Source organism: Rhyacophila brunnea, unplaced genomic scaffold (assembly GCF_057557595.1).
Source record: "Rhyacophila brunnea isolate RB1 unplaced genomic scaffold, BYU_Rbru_1.0 scaffold_22, whole genome shotgun sequence".
NCBI lineage: Eukaryota > Metazoa > Arthropoda > Insecta > Trichoptera > Rhyacophilidae > Rhyacophila > Rhyacophila brunnea.
Genome location: NW_028232882.1, coordinates 14,343,459 through 14,366,668, shown reverse-complemented (window position 1 = coordinate 14,366,668; position 23,210 = coordinate 14,343,459). Strand labels below are relative to the sequence as shown.

The 23,210-nt window shown below is 33.9% G+C and overlaps 1 protein-coding gene across 1 annotated transcript in view; it reads left to right on the top strand.

Moving 5' to 3' along the window:
* Window positions 1-8,330: 8,330 nt before the first annotated feature.
* Window positions 8,331-23,210, top strand: part of wge (BAH domain and coiled-coil containing protein winged eye) — a 242,205-nt gene continuing 227,325 nt past the window's right edge. Inside the window, exons 1-2 of the mRNA XM_085949795.1 lie at window positions 8,331-8,596; window positions 9,075-9,306. The gene's annotated coding sequence lies outside the window, so the exon portion shown is untranslated. The remainder of the gene's footprint in view (window positions 8,597-9,074; window positions 9,307-23,210) is intronic.

Here is a 23,210-nt window from a genome sequence, read left to right as displayed (position 1 = left end):
AAATCGACGCAAATCATTTGTAATATACCTATAGAAATAGCAACCTAAACTTAGTAATAACGAAAATATCTATCCATTAAAAAATCAGCTCACTAGTTTTGTCAGGTTCGCGATATCTAGTTTACTTCGTGACCGTAACGTCCTTGGTGACCAGAAACGACACGTGCAGATTTGCGAATAATTAATCTGATAGTTTGTTAGTAAAGTATCCATAGAACACAATTATATCTTAGATATTGGACTCATGAAAGGATGATAAAAATAATGTATAAAAAATGAGGCGGCATTTTGGCGGTGCCTAGGGGCGGCATTTTATCAAGGGACGTCACTGGATCCGCTGCAACTGACTCTGCCGCCCCTGTGCGAAATTGAAAAAGCCGGCCCATCTCTACTTCCATTAAAAAACCACATGCACAAAAAGTACTTTCTCACATAAGTAGCTATTACAAATAATTATGTATGTTGGGATAGGTATAATATAATATATCCATGCATATAAAATAGCTAGGTATTATTAATTCTAGTGTGGTACCTACAGTGAAGTGTATTTTCAAATTAAATTAACCACATGGGTTGGTAGTAGCTTAGTCGATATAACTATAATATTATGACACATTTGATTTTACTAATAATTACAAAACGACTAGGTACACTAAAACAGGTGTTTTACGTTTGATGCATTCTTTTCTATTATTTCTAGTTTTATGGTTGTTTTTGTTGATTTTTTTTTATTTTACTAAGAAAAACGCGATGTTCAATAATTTTATACATTTATTAACTACGTATTATTATTAATTATTTTACTGTTATGTCTTGATGAACGACATGTTAATATCAAGCAACCAGAGGGTTGGAGTGATCATTTTTTGAGTTGCTCGCTCCGGGTAAAAAGTTTTAATAGGTAAGTATCTAGTATTAGTAGGTATGTCTACAAATTAAAAAAAAATATATAAGTACCTATGTAGTTTTGAAATAAGGTTTATAAGTCGTCCCTTTCATTATTAATTCTAAAACAAATTTTCCGACAGTAAACCGTCTTTAATTATCTGCCTCCTCTGTCAGAAAAAGTGAGGTTATTTAACACTCGACAGTGTTGCCGCATTTAAAATAACTCCAGTGTTGCAAAGTGTCAAAAATATAATATTTTCATTGGATTATAATATCCGAAGCAGTGGACCACTACAAACTTTCCGTGCTTCAGCTCCGCTCCTGCTCCGGGTCAAACCCCATTGCTCCACTGTTCCGTGCTCCTGCTCCGAGCACTGCTCCAACGCTCTGCAAACAACTTTTAAAATAATATTTAGTTGCAAGTTACGTTTGAGTTGCGCACGCCGCTCAACGCTCCGCCGAACGCGTCCACCCTGGCCGGGGCGGGGCTAAGTTATACACCTGCAGGTCTGGTGTATATTGCTAGACAAAGTGAGGAGTGTCTGGGTATGGGGAATGTACCCAGAAAGTGCGTTATTCTGCGGTTGAAGCAACGATATTCTGTAAGTACCTAATAGGCGGGGTAAATGTAAAAGCCAGTAGCACCCGATACCGCCTTACCACTTACCTACCGCTTGAAATATTTTTTTTTCAAAATAGACCCCTAAATCATTTTTAGTAGTATCTACCTACCGAACTATATAGGCAAACACCAAATCGATCACAATTGATTTTTTTTGGAATTGAATCATTTATGTTTCTGAAAGCTTTTCAAGTTTCCTATCTAAAAATATTATATCTATAGATTTCGATATAAAAACAATTTATTTGAAAATGCCTATTTATTAGGTATCTACCTTTGGTAAGTACATCGACTGATTGCATTGAATCCAGTAGAACTATAATGAAATTATGAAAGTATTACTTATTATTTATATTATGATTCAGAAAATTGCACTTAGTTTTTTTTATGGGAATTTATTGTAGTAGGTAAGTTGCATCAATCGAAAAGAAAGACAACGCAACTCCATCCATCTACCAACCTACCCAGTTGTAACCAGACTATCACTCCAAAAAATATCCGCGATATTAAAACGATTTACGAAAGCAAAGCGCTGAAATAAGCCTAAATAATAATTAGTATTAAATTGGCCGCGACGTCTAGTGGCATAACGTTCGCCTCTAATTTGTAATTTTCGCGTAAACCACCTAGGTACTCAAGCAGTGATCATAATTTACAACAAATATAGTTACCAAACGAAAACATAGTATTTTAAAGAAGGTACATTTTTATTTTGGTGTCATCTTCTATCGCGTGTCCGGAAAATTGTACGTATGCAGTTGGCCATAGGACTGTTCACTGCACTGAGATCAAATTCATGTCTACATAAAACACGTATAAAGTACATAACAAAAGCACAGGAATACAATGGGGAGACAAAAGAAGGTAGGTAGTTGAGTACATGAGAAATACAATCATATCGTATATATTGATATGAAATTATGAATGATTCAAAATTAGGTGCTCGTAAGTCATACATATCAACTATCTGATAATAATAACAGCGTTATTATGAGATATTTGACACTAATCAATATCAAATAAATGTTTATTTTGAATCTAATAAAATGTGAAGATTACTGTCTGCGGTACTCCACGAACAACGTGCCATTTTTTAAATCTCAGAGCTATAGAGCCATCTTTTTCCGATATGACAGCTCACGGTGAACTGTGATACAGCGACATATAAAACGTTTCTATACTGGGCCAAAGTTTAACGTATTAGAACAGCAATTATTCTTGTCATGAGCTACTTGTACTTACTAAATCATGTCACTTTTCTCCAATACGGCAGAGGAGATATCATGGTCAATTTGCTTTCAGCAGAATGATACTCTTCATTGAAATTGATTGAAATTGAAACGACTGGCGTCTTACACGTCAGCACATTAATATGTGAGATATTCTCACTGATTTAGATCTAAACATTCAAAATTGTTTTGCATATTCGGACACCCTATGCCTATATTAGTATATACGATGGCTTCGCACTTCCCAGAGATAAAAAAATACTCCATGTCCGGTCGTCCCGACAACAATGGCTCGTTGGCTCCATTTAAGTATTTCTGGGACTATCTTTCCACTTTTGGGGAAGTATTCTTTTTTCTTATTGCGGAAAATACAGCCAAAGTATATAACTATTCTGCGTTTGATCGTTTTAAAATAACCTCAATTCAGAGAGTCAGTGAACGTGTTTTGTTTTACAAAGGTATTATTAAAAGTGAAATACCATTGTTTGATATATTAAAAACCATATAGTCTACTTTATTTTGATAATCTTAGGCCACACCTTAGATTTAGGCACACATTTAATATTAATAGCAAAAATGCAGCTGCAAGTAAACTGTTGTGAAGATAGCAATAATTTATCTCTGAGAAGTCGTTTAAATGAAAATAAAAAAGTCTTCTTGGTGGTGGAGTGGCTAATATCGAAGCCGTAGGACATATTATATGTAAAAAAACAATCACAAATTTCATCTATTAGATTTGTAATTCTAAAAATACATAAGTACCTAATAGTTTTTGTTATTTCATACAATACATCGGTTATAAAATCTCAATCTTTTCAGAGTTGGAAACACAATATTTACCATTTTTATATTATGAATTCTGTGCCGATATGGCTTCTAAAACAACGGAAACGTCGCGTTAACCAACCACCGGTGCCTGTTTCATATTATAAATAATAATTACCTAGCCATAAAAAATATATATTTTCAAAATATACAATAAAACTTAATATAATTTACAAGTCTACGTTCACCTTTTGCCACTAATTTAGTCCACCGGCCATAGCAGTAGTGTGCGCCGTGCGCTATAAGCTGTAGACATGCTCAGCCGAACTTTGCCGGAAATGCCCGAATGAGCAGAAGCGCCGAAACAATCGTGCGGTCTATCTTTACGAGTGCGTAAAATATAATTCTAATATTTTTCAAAATAATATGATATTGTATTTACAAATACATATTACAATATTGCATGCATTATAGATAGATTCTAGATAAATATACAAATTTTGGGTAAAATCTATAGTAAGATTATAGCATTATATTTTAAATAAATTTATTTAGCTAAATGAGCACCCGGCTCAATACTTAATAGCTAAGTCCACATTTAGTCAATTGAACACCGACTTCCTCTTCAACTTTAAAATTCTGGTTTTACACCGACAAGTTTTGTGCATGCATGATGAATCCATTTTACTGTCTCTATTCGTTCATCACAGCTTTCACTTCGTCAAGTCATAGATAATACACCTAAATAGATTCGCAGATGATGACTAAAATTACTCACGGGAATACAGCACCACCACGGAGCGTACTTGGGAAACTAGCGTAAAAAGTTAAAAGAAAACAGTAAAATTTAGATTAACAAATACTTAATTATATTAGTTATTTTTTTAACTTATTGTCACAATCATATTTGTAATAAATAAGCATAATTGAGTGTGTCCTAACGACAATATCAGTCATGGAACTAGTTTAGTGCCATCTATCGGTGTACTTTGTATTACATTAATGATATTTATTTTTGTATGGATATTCACCCTCGCAAATAAAATAGTCTATGCCCGAACGTTATCTGATTGTCAAAATAAATAGGTAGTAAAATTATACTAGGCATATTGTAATTACATCAATTTAAGTTGAAGAGGTTTAAATTTAACGATATAATATTTCTGACTACTGTTTGGAATAATGAGGGCAACAGAATCAAATAAAACGTCCTTTTTCAGAACTTTAGGGCTTGCGCAGACAGAGCGCGGTCAGGCGGTCTGCGTTCCGCGTTCGGAGTTCGGCGTTCTTTGTACTGTATGGACTTCATACTGTATGGGTACACAGCCGGCGGTCAGACCGTGCCGGTCAATTGGAACGCTAGAGTTCTAGAGTTCTATGCCCGGAATTACAAAGAACGCCGTACCTCCCGTCCAGTCCCGTCATAGGAATTTGAGTAGTCACACAACATAGAGCGAAACCACACGGGGGAGTGAGTACGCAACAGCGGTGCTTTCTCACTTCCACTCGCAGTCGGAATATAGCGGTCTCGCATTATGCAGCGCCTGTGTCACAACGACGTTTGTATACAAATGGAACGCTTATTGTTGACCGCCACCTGTCTGCTGTCCCTGAACGTTAGCGGTCAACGGTCGGTTGAACGCAGAACTCCGACCGCTCTCTGTCTGCGCAAGCCCTTACACGGATGTCAAAGGCAAACTTTGACATGTTTTGCGGGGAATGGTACCTAGGTAAAAAGAAAGGTAGAAAAACAAAATACTCATTTAAGGGAAACGATACCGCCCGAAGTGGTTCGGTGGAATCGGTGGTTCCTTCATGTCGCTTATGTATTTATTTAAAGCAGGTACCTATCAAAGCAGTTTATTTCGATAATGCTTCCAGAGGTGCTAAAAGCAATAGGTAGGTAATTGAATGCTTGAAAGATTACGTCAAGATAATTGGTTTATTGATATCTATAAGTAGGTACATAATACGACACATCAATACTACAACTAGATAATAATTATATACAATACAACACAACAGTGACTCGTATGCGAACCACGAGGGTTCATGTTTGCTGTTAGCCCCAGCTCCACCCTTTGTTTCCTTTGTTGTATGGTACTCATTGGAAAAGTAGGACATTCAACTTATTTTATTTTTTACTCCTAAAACTGACATTCCAAACTTTCCTGCCAATAAAATGTAGGCATCAATGCGCTTCAGTTTGTTCGTATAGTATTTATGGGTTATATCCCTTAATGCGCAATGTGCCTTATACTCCTCAATAAAATTCATTGTCATCATTTCAGTCAACATTTTGCAAAAAAATCGTAATATTTCAATACTAATATGCATCCAATATAATCAACTATTCTTATTGATTACCGATAGACTCAAATAAATATAATATTTATTGACAAACAACTGTACGAACCACCGGAATCTTACCGATCTGCTGAAGCTGCTGGGGTGTTGAACAGAAATCCAAGCCGGTCGGATCGCAGTGCGCTAGTACTTTCATCACAAAATGGCGGCCATTTTCAAACCGATTTGAGGGCCGACGACGCATGCCTTGTGTTCAATTCGTGGACGTACGGAATAGTCCCGTGTAGACTTGGCTTATATATCGATCTTTTAATGTCTTTTAATGTCTTTTAATCTTTTAATATTCCGTTTTAATTTCTAAAATTATCAAAATTGTCCAATTACTCCAAGTACGGCGGCCCTCGTGGTGCAGTGCGTACCGCGCTGGCCTTCCACCCGGGAGCTATGGGCTCGACCCGGTGAGGACACAATATATCTATGTAAGAAGTAATGATTGTAATCTGAATTTTCTCAGGAGGATTTGCTTATATAGGTATATCATATTCCTAACGCCAAGTTGAAACCCAGATACAATGTCGGTTTTCTAAAAATTGAACTTGTATTTATTATAAACTGTTTGACAGTTGAATCATTGTTTCTGAACGTTTACAAACATTCAATGTATTCTGATACAAATGACGATGGATTTATTCTTAATCTGGGCTAAGATAAAAATTATCTGTATGGCCAATGTCATAACGTTTTTCACTTTTAACTAATAATTATCAGTGCGAAGTTTACTCTTTATTAGATTCCTTTGACAAAGCTGTTTGACTCATTACCGCATTGACCGAAAGTATATACATTCAATTATACATTATATTATTTTGTATGTATTAATCTTTGTTACTCAAATGTACTTTTTACGTAAAAGTTCTTTTTTTACTATGTTCATCCACGGGGTTGAGGTGGGGACATTTACATTAATATGTATGTGAATGCTATGTACGTATTTGTATAATAAAGATGTATAACCTTATTCCAGACGATGCCTTCTGTAGTTTCCTTATAAATAGTGATAGAAATAATATATGTTTGTTGGAAATTGGTTGGACATGCCAGTTATGTATGTAAAAAATATAAATACTCTCTTTTTGTCAGAGTTTGTTAGAAAATTAGTTGTCCTTTGTTGCCCTCTATAATAGGGATTTCTTCAACATCTTTGATAGACTTAAGTATTTTATTTTTAATTATTTTTATAATATCAACTTTACTATAAATGTTGTTTTGTAGAGTTAATGGAAGCTTTAGTTTCATATATTTTAGAGTATTTGTGTGTAAATAAATAACAGATTATAATTATAGCATTATATCTAGAATATTAGATAGGTAGGTACCTTGATTTCTTACTGGTGTGGCGTCTCTCAACCAGTGGCGTAATGAAGGTGTGCAAGCGGGGAAGCTATCCCGGGCGTGGCGTGGTAGGGACGTAGAATTATCGGAGCTTCGTTGAAAACACAATAATTAAAAATGAACGGAAAATTTCATTCTAAAATGAATAAATTGTGAACTTTCATAAAATTATGATAAAAAAATATTTTATCGTAAAACTTTGTGTTTTTGTACAATAGAAATTTCCATGATTGAGTAAATGAACAGTTCAATTATTTTTAATCTAACATGAACTTTTCTGATTTAGAGGGCCGTGAGTTGTTGAACATATTTTATTAGTAATTACATGCATATTATTTAATTCTGTTAATGATACCCCAAATACCATTGAACTAAGTACCTATTTATAGGTTGGTAGTAAGTATGCCTATATCTACAAATATTGTATGTCATCATCATCATCATCAGCCGGGGTCAATCCACTGCTGGATGAAGGCCTCCCCAAGCTTCTTCCAACTCTCTCGATGTGTCGTTCGCTGCCACGTATTTCCGCCGAACTTTACCAGTTCGTCAATCCAGCGGCTTTTAGGGCGACCCTGTGGCCGTTTTGTGCCCCTTGGCTACCACTGGATGACGGCATTTGTCCAGCGGCCGTCCTTTCGGCGAGCAATGTGCCCTGCCCATCTCCATTTCAGCTGTTTGGCAACGTCTATTACATCGCGTACTCCTGTCTGCTTCCTGACCCATTCGTTTCTCTTACGGTCCTTTCGCGTGATGCCCAACATACACCTCTCCATGCCTCGCTGTGCGACTCTTAGTCTTTGGACATCTCTCGTGTTGAGGGTCCACGTCTCGTCATTGTATGTAAGGGACGCGTTTCTCGTTACTGCCCCCGGGCGCTAAAATATCTTGCTTCGACTCTTGGTCACTACTGTATCTAATTTTAACTAACTGTAAATACTAAAAATACGGTCATTTAAGTATTATATTATTTCGTAGAAGATGGTTATTTGTCCCATTCCTCTGACGTCTCTGAAAAAGAAAAAAAATAATTAAAAAATAATAATAGTAAACGCCCGCAAAAGTTGTATTGTATTCAAAGCTGTCAGAAAAAATATCAGTGGGCTAGCGTTCGTTTTTATCCACCTACCGAACTCCGAAGCAAAGCTGCTTGCCTTTGCCAATGCATCGCTGTCGCGCGTTCTCCGTTCTTCAGTACATTTTCTACCGCGGTGTTGTGTTGTTATGCCGCATGTTTTCGTTTTATCTAACAAAAACATTAAATTAAAATCTAAAACGACTCGCGTATAAACCCATAAATTGACGATAAACCATATCTACAGTTTATAAAATATAATAAATATAACCCGAGTGCTGTTTAGTGCGTGTTACCAGTTTGCGGAACACAATTTTGGTGAATTTCACAGAATTTCTGTAGTTTATTGTGCAGTGAACATGATTTTGTATTGATGTTTAAACCTTTACAATTTCAACTTTCTTGGTTTATCAATCATTCTAAATAGTAAACAACTGACTAATACATTCCACAATTTTGTTTACATAATTTTCTTCTATGAATCTTAACTTCCTGCTTAGTTATTTTTGCAAAGTTTACGTGGATGCTTCTAAATTTTATTTTCCTTATTTTTTTTGCTGATTGGCATTGATATCGTATTAAAAGATTTACATTTTTATGTGTAGAACTATTTTCTACTCCTTGTCTCGTTTTAAGACTACATATTTCCATCATTAGCTTTTTAAATCAGATTTTCATACATTCACTCTTGTTATTAAATTAAAATATCTACCTTGATATTTGCTATAATGTAATTATATTGGAATATCTATATTAAGCGAAAGATTATTAATTTGTTTTAACGTTTAAATTTCAGGTGATTTATTGATATCGGTTCGAAACCTGTGAATAAAATTTTGTTTGTTTACTTCGTGAAAAGTTGTGCAGTGTTGTGAATTCGCCATTGTTTGTGATAGATTTGATTTATTTTTGTTAATGATACAAAATAAAATAGTTTCTCGACATCAGTGAAAGTTGTCCGCTGGAGAAAGAGGATTATTTTGGATGGGGGCATCAAGTTAGTAGACTGGAGTACTGCATAGTACCAGGTTAGTCAACAATACATCCATCTTGTTACAGTGCTTGAGAAAACATTAATATCTCTGAAACAGCGAAATATAATCGCAAACGGCTCGCTGAGTATACAATTAATATAATTTACTGTGTATTTTAACATTTTTAACTGGTTTTGTGTGTATGTTTATATCAAAATTGAACGTTAAACCTTATGAGCTTTTGTGTAGATATTCTCTTCCGTCGGCCATTGTTATTTCCGCTTGTACTCTATTGGTTCGTGGATGTTTTTGAAACGTTTTGGTTGTACATTTTCTGGATACATACCTATTATGATGAAAAAACAGCGTAAAAACTTACTAATATTCTTATAAAATCTGGCAGCATTGTTTTTAATTTGACATTAATCCGAGTTTGAATCATTAAAATCATTAGAAAATCAATGAAGTAGGTACCTATGTATCAAAACAATATCCCGACCCGTACCTCTATGTAAAATCTTCAATAACAGGAGAACCCTTGAATAATTCAATTCAATAGTAATATCGTTTAACTGTTTAACAAAATGAATGTATACAACGTGTCGAAATACAAGGCATGACGCTGAACTCATTTTAGTATGGGCTCGGAATCAGCTGATCTAAATCTGCCATGCTCTTTGGCCATGCCCGGTACCCAAAAAGTGGTCAAACGCGATATCAATCGGAGGAGGAATATTTTAACCAATTTAACATTAAACTAAATTCAAAAAACAACTACTTACGTGTTTTTTATGAAACAATAATATCTCCGTACAAAATATCACTAAAATTATTAGTTAACTGTTGAGCTGAGATGTTGTATCTTGATAATTCACCGTTTAATTATGATATAGTTGGGACCTATAATCTTTATTATAATAAAATTAGTATATGACACATCCGTAAACAATTGAACATCACATAGGTAGGTAGGTACCATTTTAAATATCGAACGGTTTTGTGTCAAAAATCGGTTTCCGGTTTAAGATTTTTTATAAACGATTTATTTATATCGACGGTATTGTGCCGTAGGTTTTACTGTAATATGCTAACTCCCTAGTATAAATTTGTCCCCATATCCATGTAAAAATTGTTAAACTACATCAAAATTACGGATGTTTAATTAGCATTCTTAAAATCATTATACCTATTCGTGTGTTGGAAAGATGTCAACAATTGGACATGATTTCAGCTTTTTTGTAGGTACCGCTGTCAATTAAATAACAATGAATTTTAAATCTAATTTACAATGTAGGGGGAATAATATATCCGGGCTTCATAGGTTCTATCTTCTATCCCATGTAAGTACCTAGTAGTGTGTGGTGTGATCATTTTAAATTATAACGTAATATTAGATGGATTAAGTTAGGGTGCACAAGTCTTATGTATGTCCAATCTATACATAGGTATAAATAATAAAAAAATAAAACACTTGGGTAGGTATCCTGTCTGCCAGCGGCGAAGGGTGGAAGTAGGTTTTTAAGATTCGACATAAATAATGCACATTAAACTTTGTCAGTCATTCTTATTTGTTTTTACTGTACTAAGAGTACAATTTACAAATGGTGTTAGTTAGTTTTTAAAAACAATTAAACCTTGCATAAACCAAAGCATAATAGTTTTGGTGTGTTAAGGGCGATTCGACAAAATTATGCACCCTTTTTCATTCATACTTATTTGTTTTCGTTGGATTAAGAATAGTACCTACATATTATGCATAATGTTGGTTCATTTTTTTTTAAATTCAAACTATAATGGGTAGATAAAAATATTATTCTATCTATAAAATATCCAAAGTTAAGCAGTCTTTAATTGAATTTTAAAAAACTAACCAACACCATCTGTAAATTGTAGACTTAGTTCAATGAAAACTACATACTTATGACAGTTATGACTGATAAAGTTTATTGTGGACTATTTATGTCGGATTTTAACAGCCTACCTCCACCCTTCGCCACTACTATCTGCCTAATCATAAATATAAGAAAACAATCCACATTATTTAAAATAGTTACTTAATTAAAAATATTTGTTATTTTGCATTTTAGTGAATGAGATTTAGTGTAATCTTGCTGTCTTAAATAACCCTATATTAAACATATCTATAACATTATATGGGTTCGACACAATATAGCTCGAAGAAGGGACAGTCGCTGGATACCTACGTCAAGTTATCCAAGACGTAGAAAATACCCGAAAGGTTGTTAAGTTCTATGGTAGTAAGTGGGAATGCAAGCACATGGCCAATATGAGTGTAATCAGCTTGGAGAAGCCTTAATCCAGCAATGGATAACTGATAGACTAAGGCTGATGATATTAGCATACTTGAAGCGACAAGAAAGAGAGACAACTCAACGTAATTAGATAATTGAAACAAATTAACCATAATGCATGAAAGAGAACTTGGCTGAATTAGGGCACCTACATTATTTCACACTGAAACATTGAGATTCGTAGGTATACAAAGTTATCTGAATCTCCGTTTGTCCATCCAAAACAGTAGTGATCTTAGACTTATCTCCCTTTTCCTTTCTCCCACAGATGTATGCCAGCCCAACTCAATTAACTGGGATAATTTATCAACCCATATCAATGTCAGTGAATTCTCAATATTGTACACGATTGGTATGCATATTGTTTGAATGCTTTGACATTAAAATATTGTACATAGGTATTTGAAATAGGTCATTGTCGACTCAAGTAGAAAGCCGATACATTCACAACGACTGCTCCTACTTTTTCCGCCCCTCCCATTGCCGTCTAATGCCGGGTCCACACTGGCAACATGTCGCCGGCAACCTCGTTAAATTTTACGATAATTATCATAATTGCTTAAGAAATTTTACGATTATTATCATACTTATCGTAAAATTTAACGAGGTTGCCGGCGACATGTTGCCAGTGTGGACCCGGCATAAGGATGACCTGTCATTGGCTGTAATTTTTTACAGAGTGCTCATACTAACGCGTCTGTCGTGTTCACACAGGGAATGGTTTGATTTGAATAAATAAGTTACATGATAAATAATACACTAGCATTAACACACCTTCTACAAATGTAATGCATAGATCAATGCTACATATTTTTTGAAAATCGATATTACCACCGGTTTTTGTATGAAGGACTAGTCTGATTTTAACAGCTGATGAGTAACAGGAATGTATATTATTTACAATTTATTAATATATTTGATTTGAGAATTTTTTATAATTTAATTTGAAACGAGAAAGGGCGAATCAATATGTCAAGCAATCTGGGATCTGATTTTGACAGCTGAACAGTGGACCACTCGCTGCTTGTACAAAAAGATATGCTCAGGCTTTATTAATCTAAATATGGCGCTGAATAGGTACATTTTTTACTACCTCGTCATGTATTTGGTCGTCGTATCATTAAAGTATGCATACAAACTGAAATAACCAAACGGACTGTCCTGAGACTGATCAATAATGTCAGTTCAATCATGAGAAGTGTAGTAGTACCCCACAGTGGATTAGTGCCCGCCTCATGGGTCATGGGTGCGAGTTCGAATGACAATGTTTTTTTAGTATCATATAGGTATAAAGCGAGTAGGTATTGTTCAGAAAAATGAAGCCATGCTTTTTGCATATAACGCACGGTAGAACCTCAATATTATTATTATTGACTTAACTATGGAATGTTATACCATCATATTGCTTCTCAGTAGGTACGGCTGCCAAATTTAAACACAATATGGTTAAGGCTATACCTACTTCAGCTGGGGCACGGTCTAACAAAAACGATCGTGACTAGGCGACGCGAAGGTTGTGCAAACGACGTTTGCAGAACAAAACATAATTTGTCATAAAAATTCAATATGCGGCCATTTTATGTTATGTTTATTGTGCTATTAGTAATAATAATATATTCATTGACATGTTTTCTTTTTCAAGTAAATGGGTAACGTTTTTTAGTCATCTTTACACGATTTAAGAATTAATTCCCCTGTCGCCATCACAAAACAAATTTACGTGTTCACAGCTCGACTTTCGCTCTCCGATTGCCAGCGAGTCCAAAATTTCGTCGAACCTATAGTTGAAAATTATTTGCTGTTTCACTGAAGTACCTATGCTCCTAACCATATTTTCTACTAAATTAACTAAAAATAATTAAGTACATAGGTACCTACTGCTAACTTTATATTTAACGCAAAACAGTGACGCGACAAAAAATATTTAATTCAGGCATAGAATTTATCTTACTCATATTGGGGAGATTTTTCTCATGCGTACTTATGGTTCGTTTTTGTTCAGGCCTTGGTCTGTATGATCCAGAGTGAGGCTCCGATGAAATGGACCAATGGCTAAAATAACAATTTCATGCATAAAACTCTCTTTATACAACCTCCACTCTTTGCAGGTCCTGGCATTAATAATTAAATCTTCAATTATTTAGATACCTATAATATTACTTTGACACTCACGGTGGCCGCGCGGCTTGAGCGTTGGACTATCACGCCGTGGGTCTCAGGTTTTAATCCTGGGTCTGGCAGGTATACATATTGTTTTTCAATTTGTGTGTGAGTCAGGGTACGGACCTAATAGGTTGAGCAAGTGGCTGACATTCATTTCTCGTAAAAAACAAAAATCTGTTAATACAAACCTCTACTCTGTGGAGGCCCATATGATTCTATCAGGATCGGACATGGTCGAAAAAAAAAATATTACTTGTTTATATTTTTCAGAGATAGGTCTACCTATGTGCATTTTTATGCCTAAAACTTTAAAGTCGATTATCTTCTAATTACCCAATCACATAATAAGGGGTTAAAGTGTTTATTTTAAGATGGTTGCTATGGATACTATGTGAAAAACGTTTGATTTAACGCCGGGTGCGTATTTTTCAAACTGGATGCTTACCATCTAGGTATCTAAAAATCATAGATCTGGTAAAAAAAGAGGTAATGCAGTATGATTGCTTACTTATATTAAAGAATTGCTGTTAAATTTCTGCACCACCGGCAATTGAGGCAGGTGGTCTGTTTTGTACGGTTAATATTAACAAGTATGACTAAACAACACTAAACTAAACCGTCACGCTATGGGCGCAAAATTTTCCGTTGTTTTTACAGATTTATAAAAAAAAACATAACAATAATACACAGGTAAGTAGGTAGGTACTTACTTATTTTGCTTCTTACCTGTCTATTCAATCAGACAATATTGAAGAAAAAAACATAACAGGTAGATTTTTTTGTGAGGTAAGTGAAGTGTCTCATTTATTCTCGGAAGAAAATCAGTTGACTGAATTTGGGTAGGTTAGTTACTTACCTATGAAAAATAGATCTTCATACAAAGTTTTTATTATGCCTCAATATCAATATTCGCATAGGTAGTCCACTGCTTGAAAATTTTGAAACGCATGTCCACGCATGCAGACATTGTTATCAAATTAAATGTAGATAATTTGGACAGTTTACGTCGCAACATACTATGAAACACTAACACGGCCACTTGCTTTCTTTAACGGCGGAATGCAATTAATAAATGTAAACATTTGAATCAATATTCTTATAACATTTTCACTTGTTCACGTACATAATAAATAATATTATGTAGGATGTATTTTGTTCGGTTACAAGTAAATTGTACGTATTTCATTTCGCCATGAGCTTTCTTACCGGAAAGAGATGACCGCATACTATAAGGCCATCTCTATAGCACCGAGATGAAAAAAATACGCGTTGTTCGTGGAGTATTGCAGACAATAATGTTGCAGTTTTATTAAATCCTAACCTAACAATAAATCCAGCATATCGGGCATCGGCTATTTTCAAAATTTGTTTGCCGCTGGCTTCCTAGTGTAAACCGAAAAGAACCGTGTTGTATTTAGACATGCATTTTATCTCAGTACTATACGACCCAAAGAGGTTGGGCGGTCTTTAATGTACGACCATATATTTCCGATACAACATTTCACGGTGAAGTGTGATACGGCAAACTGCTTACGTACAAATTTCCGTCACGATTTTGGTCTGCACGCTGTGTGTAGTTTAGACTCAAGATCTAAACATAGATACCTAGGTATATTGACTTTTACATTTATATTCTTTTAATTTTAATAAATACATATTATATTTCTTATAGCAGTAGAGAAGGGTGGAAGTAGGCTGTTAAGATCCGCCATAAATAGTGCACACTAAACTTACCAACAGCATCTGTAAATTTTAGTCTTAGTAACTTAGTTCAATAAAAACAAATACGTATGACTAACAAAGTTTAATGTGCACTATTTATGGCAGATCTTAACAGCCTACCTCCACCCTTCGATACTGTCTTATAGTGACTAAGTATTATACTCTTTAATTGTATTTGTAGGAATATACAAATGGCTATAGTATATAGAGTATAGACTATAGAATAGTATGTACTTACGTGTAGGTAGTCATTTGTAAGCAATTACTGCACAAATGTCGACAATTTAATTGGGTTTATTTAGTATTGGAAATAAGGAATGTCTTATACCTGCTAACTCAGAGTGTGAATACTTATTGTAATATGCAGGTACAACATTATTGTTGGTCAATTACATTCAAAGTTGATTTTCAAGTATTTACATACTATTATTGTTTACTATTTAGCTAAATAGTTACGTATGCTGGTGGGGACTATATTATTATGAAGCAGAATGACGTTACAAGCAATGACACACCGAATTTAAAGACAAAATATCCATCTTCTGATGGGCCCCGGACAATTATTGCACGCGCGGAAAAATTCACAACCTTATTAAAAAAAACAAGTAGGTAGGTATACTGCCCTCAAAATAGGGAAAAAGGCAGCTTTTCGACTAAAATCACAAATTGAGTTAGTGTACAGATAATGCTCTACGTGAAATTCTGAACCGTTTGACATAATTCATGGTATGAAAAAACGTTAATGTCTCATTATCTCAAAATGTGACTTTGGGGAATAGCTGCCTTTTTGCTTATGGGTCAGTAATACCAGTATACCTGCTCAGTGCAGTGTTGAAGAAAATAAATAATTACCATGACATTATGTATTCACCACAAATGACTTCTACTAAGTAATAATAATGATTGAATGTCTCATTTGAAGTTAATAACATTTGAATTTTCCTTGTTATCCATTTCTGGCCAATGCAGCAACGGTAAAGCAAACAAAGAGATAGTAAACAAATTCTTATATTGAGTAGGTATGTAGTAGTATTTTGTCTGTTTTCAATTTATTATCAGCGGCGGTCAATTTACCGTAAACCATATCACAGTGGCGAGGGGAAGAGGTAGGCTGTTTAGATTCAACATAAATAGTGCATACTAAACTTTGTTAGTAATAACCATAGACTATTGATAAATCTAGACGCCACGACACCCATTGCATTGCTAAATGAAGCTGCGTGCCGTGCGTTTGGTTTGTGGGCGAGCGAACGCATTCGTTTACAAATGTTCGAGACCATAGACCATTTCGCTAGTGCTCGCACTAAACGCTCAGAATTAAAATATTTTTTTTTACGTTATATAGTATTTTTAAGCGGTCAAAATGCAACCATTAGGTAAAAATATCCATAATTTAAGTTATTTTAAAGAAACACGATCACTTGATATTAAAATATACAATAATATTAATAATATACAAATAAATTATCAAGAACATGTATCAACTTACCTATGAAACGTTGTACCATCTTCTTGCTTATCAGTACGGCTACCACAATTTAATACAACACACAGAACCATCTTTTCTACTTAATTAACTAAAAATATTTACCACTGACTTTATGTTTAACACAAAAAATAGCAATTTTAGCAACACAGTTATCGACGCTTAGTTAAGCAATAAGGTGAGATTTGGCGGCTACACCTGAGCAAACCATCATCTGTAAACCTTTTATCTTACTCTAGCGCGTGTCGCAGAGATTATAAGGGTGCCGAATACTTTCTCATTTGCACTTATGCATCGTTTTTGTTCAGGCCTTGGTAATAACTGTTATAAGTACTTATTTGTTTTCATTGAACTAAAAATACAATTTGAAGAAGATGATGGTTAGTTTTTAAAATTAAATTAATCCCTGCCTAAAACAAACCATAATAGTATAGGTATGTTATGGGCGATCTGACAAAAATAGTCCACACTTATTCAGACATACCTACTTATTTGTTTTCGTTGAATTAAGAATATATTATATTATTACTGATGGTGTTGGTTAATTTTTCAAAATTCATTAAGCCCTGCTTAGGCAAACCAAAATCGATAAAAAATATTCTTCTATCTATAAAATATCTTAAATTATGTATGGTTTAATAGTATGGCTTTAGATATTTTATAGATAAACGATTATTTTTTTACTATCATCTACTATGGTTTGGCTTAAGCGTGCTATACCTAATTGAATTTTAAAAACTTACGAACACTATCTACACATTGTAGTCTTAATTCAATGAAAACGAATACGTTTGACTGATAATGATTAAATGCACTATTTATGTTGGATCTTGATAGCCTACCTCCACCATTCGCCACTGCCATATTATGATTTATTTTAATATTTAGTTGCATTTATACAATTGCGGGGGGTTCCTAAAATAGTATATACCTACTGTACCTACGTACCTAGATTTTTCCATTATTATCTAAGTAGGTATAAAGGTACCTACTTGTTTGTGTTAAGTGTGTACCTAGTTAGTTCCATTGTGTTTAACATATTATTCTATAATGCATTTCCCGATAACTATAAAAATAAGTTATCGGAAAATAAAACATCTTATTAAAAGCAATTAAAAACTATAGCATGGGTACGTTTATTTTTAAGCTACCTACATAGCTTATTAGGTAGGTACATATTATTTATCTTGTTTCACGGCGAATTTAACGGTGACTCTGTCGATGAAAAACTACGTTTATAGTTATTGCAGGTTTTTTTTGTTGTTTCTTTGTTTACTTTATGATTGCCTTGCTGTTCAGGAATGGATAAAAAGAAAAATCTACTTGTGCAACTCATTCAATTGGAAGTAAACTGGAATTATTAAAAACTTTACGGGAAACACTACAATCCCTGTAGTTAATCAAACGTTATTTTAAGTTAAACAACATCGTTAGCATTACTTTATAATGTTATATTGATTATTAATTATTATAGTCCAACAAGAAGATTTAGGCACAAGCCGGAAGGCGCTGTCGTCGACTAAATGGGAGGGGCTTGTTAGTTTATAATGGAAGTGCGGTTAAAAATGAGAGGAGCTTGTTAGTTCACAGTTTTAACACGTAGCCGAGAAGATGTTGTTCGACAGTAGTGTATTTGATGTCGCAGTGAATATCCGGTGCATTTTCGAATAAGCTCGTGAATTAGTCAATTAATAATCCGGTTATTCTGCAAAAAACATAAATGTGGGAGCTCATGAAAATATTAGTCGTGATTTTGGAAATACAGCGTTGCTAAATCAGCGTTTTTAGCCATATCTAGCATTTTTGAATTAGGCATCTAGCTTGCAAAATTCGCATCTGACATATTATGATGTAGGTATCTATAGTCTAAGCATATGACGTTAAATCCAGCAATTGCGCCACCGCAAACAGCTTTAAAACGTCTCATAAAAGTTTGAATATTACACCAGATTTACTTAAAAATCAACATGCTGACCTTTTATACTTTAGTATATCTGATAAAATAAGTGATAACCAAAAAGCATTCATTTTAATTGTGAAACAGTACATTCTTCTTTAATCTTTGTTACTTATTATAAAAACAATGTTTACCCTAAAAAATTACCTTATATGCATATGGCATATTTTTGTGAACAATATGTAGTTGTCAACACTGCCGAGTATCATTCGGTCACCAGCTGTCAATTTTATCAGAAACTGTTGTGTTAAGATACATTATAGTGCGGGTAGGTGAGACAAATTGATCAGACATTTTTCACACTCTCACTCACCGTCGAAGATTGCTAAAAATTCCTGGATGTCAAACTAATAGTTACTCCACATCACTTATTTTTATTAAATAACTAGGATATTATTACTTAAGTATATTATATAGATTGCTAAAAATTCCTGGATGTCAAACTAATAGTTACTCCACATCACTTATTTTTATTAAATAACTAGGATATTATTACTTAAGTATATTATATAGATTGCTAAAAATTCCTGGATGTCAAACTAATAGTTGTGTAATCCAGGAATTTTTAGCAATCTTTGACGGTGAGTGAGTGTGTGAAAAATGTCTGATCAATTTAGGTATATTAATAGGTATATATCTTTTAATTGATAGATTTTAAATTACCATTTTTTATCTTGTGTATTGGGTAAGATATTTTTTTTTTCGTCTTCCTATAAATAATTATCTGGGCGAAAATTTTACCTTCGAAATTTAAAAAAATATGCCTTCCATACTGGAGTATTTTTCAGCAGTGCCAAACAGTTGGACAATATTTTTTGTTTGTTTATTGCGAAATATCACATTATTACAACGTTTTTATTAGTTCGTATTCTTATTTGTCCGGTGGTTGTTTATCCAGTACAAATCTTGCAATCGATTTTTAACTAACTTCCCGACTAGCTAGACATTTGAAACTTTTAGAATATATCAGAAAACGTTGCCAATGCATTCTTTTATTAGTTTTAGCCATCTTTAAGTAGAATTGAATTCATTTTCAGTTAATTCTTTTTTGTATGAAAAGTTATTTCGACACCATTATTGGTTGCTAGGGGGTCTGGGGTCCTAGCAACTAAATTATTAATATATACGTATATATATGGAAATCAAAATGACATTTCAATATTCTATATTTGTATGTTTTTTATTTACTTCATATCAAGTACAAGTTTGAGCATATTCAGCATAATAATTGAACAGTAAATTTAAAGACGTTGTATATAAAAAGTTATTTTTATCTTGTAATTATTTTTAATAAAGCATATATTCAAAACCTAGTATCTGGTCCAGACCAATAGGTATAAGGCTGTACGTGAACAAATGAACATAGTAGAAAAACTGTTAACAAGCATTTTTACAATAACATTAATACGTTTTGATAGGTACAAAATATGTCGATGTGAATTTGTATTCTGCCGCGAACGGAAAACAATGTTAAATGTATCGTTGTCTGGATAAGGCATAAAATAACACAATGATATATTTTGACCTACCAAAAAATCCTCATGATTCCCTGCAGATATTTTAACAAATTATCCCCCACAGGAAATAGCACGTCTGTACATACCTACTAGTCGCGAAGACTCCAAATTAGGCGGTTATTTAAAGGGAACCTTCGTAAGACAAATAAATTTAAATAACGTTATTTCAAAGGTTAAAAAAAAACCAACGCAACCATTTGTCTTTAAGTATTACATTTAAAATGTACACAGACAGATAATATATTGTATCCAAGTCTATCGAATCTTTTAATAACACACATGCAAACAAAGGCTAGGGATAATCTAAAGTTTTTACACAAATGCGTTAATAGAAAACTCGATAGACTTCGCATATCTATCAATGCCCACTATACAGTCAGGCCGTGACACGAGATTATAAATATCCATCATAGTGCTAATAATTATTGCTCATTATTCGAGTCCAATACTGTTTATAGAAGATGGTGATTGTTTCATATTGAAATACATGGTAATACGTTAATTGATTCGAACGATTTATAACACATATAATCGAAAATCCTCATTTACCTACTGCTAACAGGTTACCTTATTATATTCTAAAATAATCAATAACTAGCACTACCATCGTAACTCGTAATTTAGTGTCCCGGCCTGTCTGTATATGTCTATGACCTATGTGAATCCTAATTTAAATACTTCGAGACGGAAGCTTCTGTTGGTTTATTTTTTTACAATTGCAGTTAGTTAATTCTATCTTTCTCAAGAATAGGCTTTAAGTTTAAATAATCACCTAGTATGGAGTTTTCGCCACTGGCCGATACAGCCAATTAATTCTCGAAAGCGCACAGCCTTCTTATTGTCCGTTCATTTGTGCAGTGTTTATTTTATTTATTTAATTAGTTAATATTGAGCTCTATCGCCAATGGTTTCAGACAACACTCCCGGCGGTCCACCTTTTTTCGAAGTTTATATCAGATTCACGATATCCTAGCGAACGAACGTAATAAAACAAAACAAAACAAATTTGAAATTTCAACCCTCCTGCCCGCGAAATATCTCCACGCCTTCGTAATAAATTTTAATGCGTTGCCCTTGAGCTAGGTTATGTAATTTTTTTTTAGCAAATGCCTAAAATTTCGAAGGTCAGTCATATTTATTTATTATTATATTGACCATCATGGAGTTTTGATAATCAATAGGTATATATTATGTTGTATTAAAATCACCAATGAGGCAATTAATTGAACGCCCCCTTACAATCAGGGAATAAAAAAATTGGTTTACCTTCTGAGTGTGGCTGTAACAAGGTACAATTCTCGAGTGTGCAAAAATATGTAATAAACGTAAACATGTTTTAAGAATATGTTATTTTCAATATTTACGTCTATCGTACATAATACGCGTTAAAGTTTGTCACGTAAATGAATTGCGCATTCGAGCTTTGTATTTCTTGCGTTTTATGGATTAACCGTTATTACGTCATTAATAAAATATGGCATCAAAGTTTTAGTTTATGGCGACTAGGATTCGCATTTGTATCTTATTAATTTGCTCTGTGGTTACAGTTGTGTATATTCCCATGATACGGTTACCGCTTTCTTTAGTCGATAAAAAAAATCCGACGCAGTATACTGCTCTTCCCTTATTGTGGACATTAGATACTAATAAAACCAAATCAGATATCCATATAATCTTATAATAATTAAATCCTTCCTCTTTTCCAATACCACATTGTTAAATGCACACCACCTTGTGTGAAAAAGCAAGGGCATGGTTATTTACTTATTTATATATATACATGTTAAATGCACTTTCTTTTTCTTTCTTTCGACCATGTCCGATCCTAATAGGATCATATGGGCCTCCACAAAGTAGAGGTTTGCACAGAACAGACTAATGAATAGAATTCCGATAGGCTATATTCAATACCTACACTACATTTTGACGTAGGGTTTTGAATGTGTGAGTATCCTATGAAAATGAACCACGCATTATGGAGTGCAATAGAGTATGTAACACACAAATATATTAAATGAGCATCAATGCATAAACCGAGATCAGTTGTCAGTATTCGACGTATGACGTATTCTTGACACGTGTTTAAGTTTATCCCATATTCTTCCGCACTCGAGATCGGCTGCCTCCTACTCCTTACCCGTTAGGTATTTCAGTTCCCATTATTTCTGAGTTCCCTGGTTAAATGCATCACATACTTTGTTAAATTGTATAAAAATACACCGTTCTTTCTTTTTTTAAATGAATTATTTCGAAGTCTTCTGTATTATTGAATATATATACGTTTTATTGGACATTTATCTTTCGAATTATAATGGAGATTAGCTATAAACAACGTGTTTTTATTAATACTCGAAAAATCATTTCTTATTTTGACAATACTTTAAGGTGACGCATCAGTGAAACGCCAAATAATTTTCAACTGTACGCGCGACGAAATTTTGGACTCGCTGCCATTCAGTGAGAGAATGTTGACCCAGGAACACGTCACTTTGCTGCGTGATGGCGACGGGTCAATTAATTCTAAAATCGTGTAAAGATGACTAAAAACGTTACCCATTTACTTTAAAAAGAAAACATGTCAATGAATATACTTATTATTATTGTTACTAATAGAACAATAAACAGAACATAAAATGGACGTATGTTGGATTTATATGACAAATAATATTTCGTTTGACAGGCGTCATTTTCACCCGCAATCCGCGCATCGCCTAGCAACGATCTTTTTAGACCGTGCCTCAACTAATGCATGGCCTTAATGTTTTGAAATAGATACAATATTTTTACAGCCATTAACAATA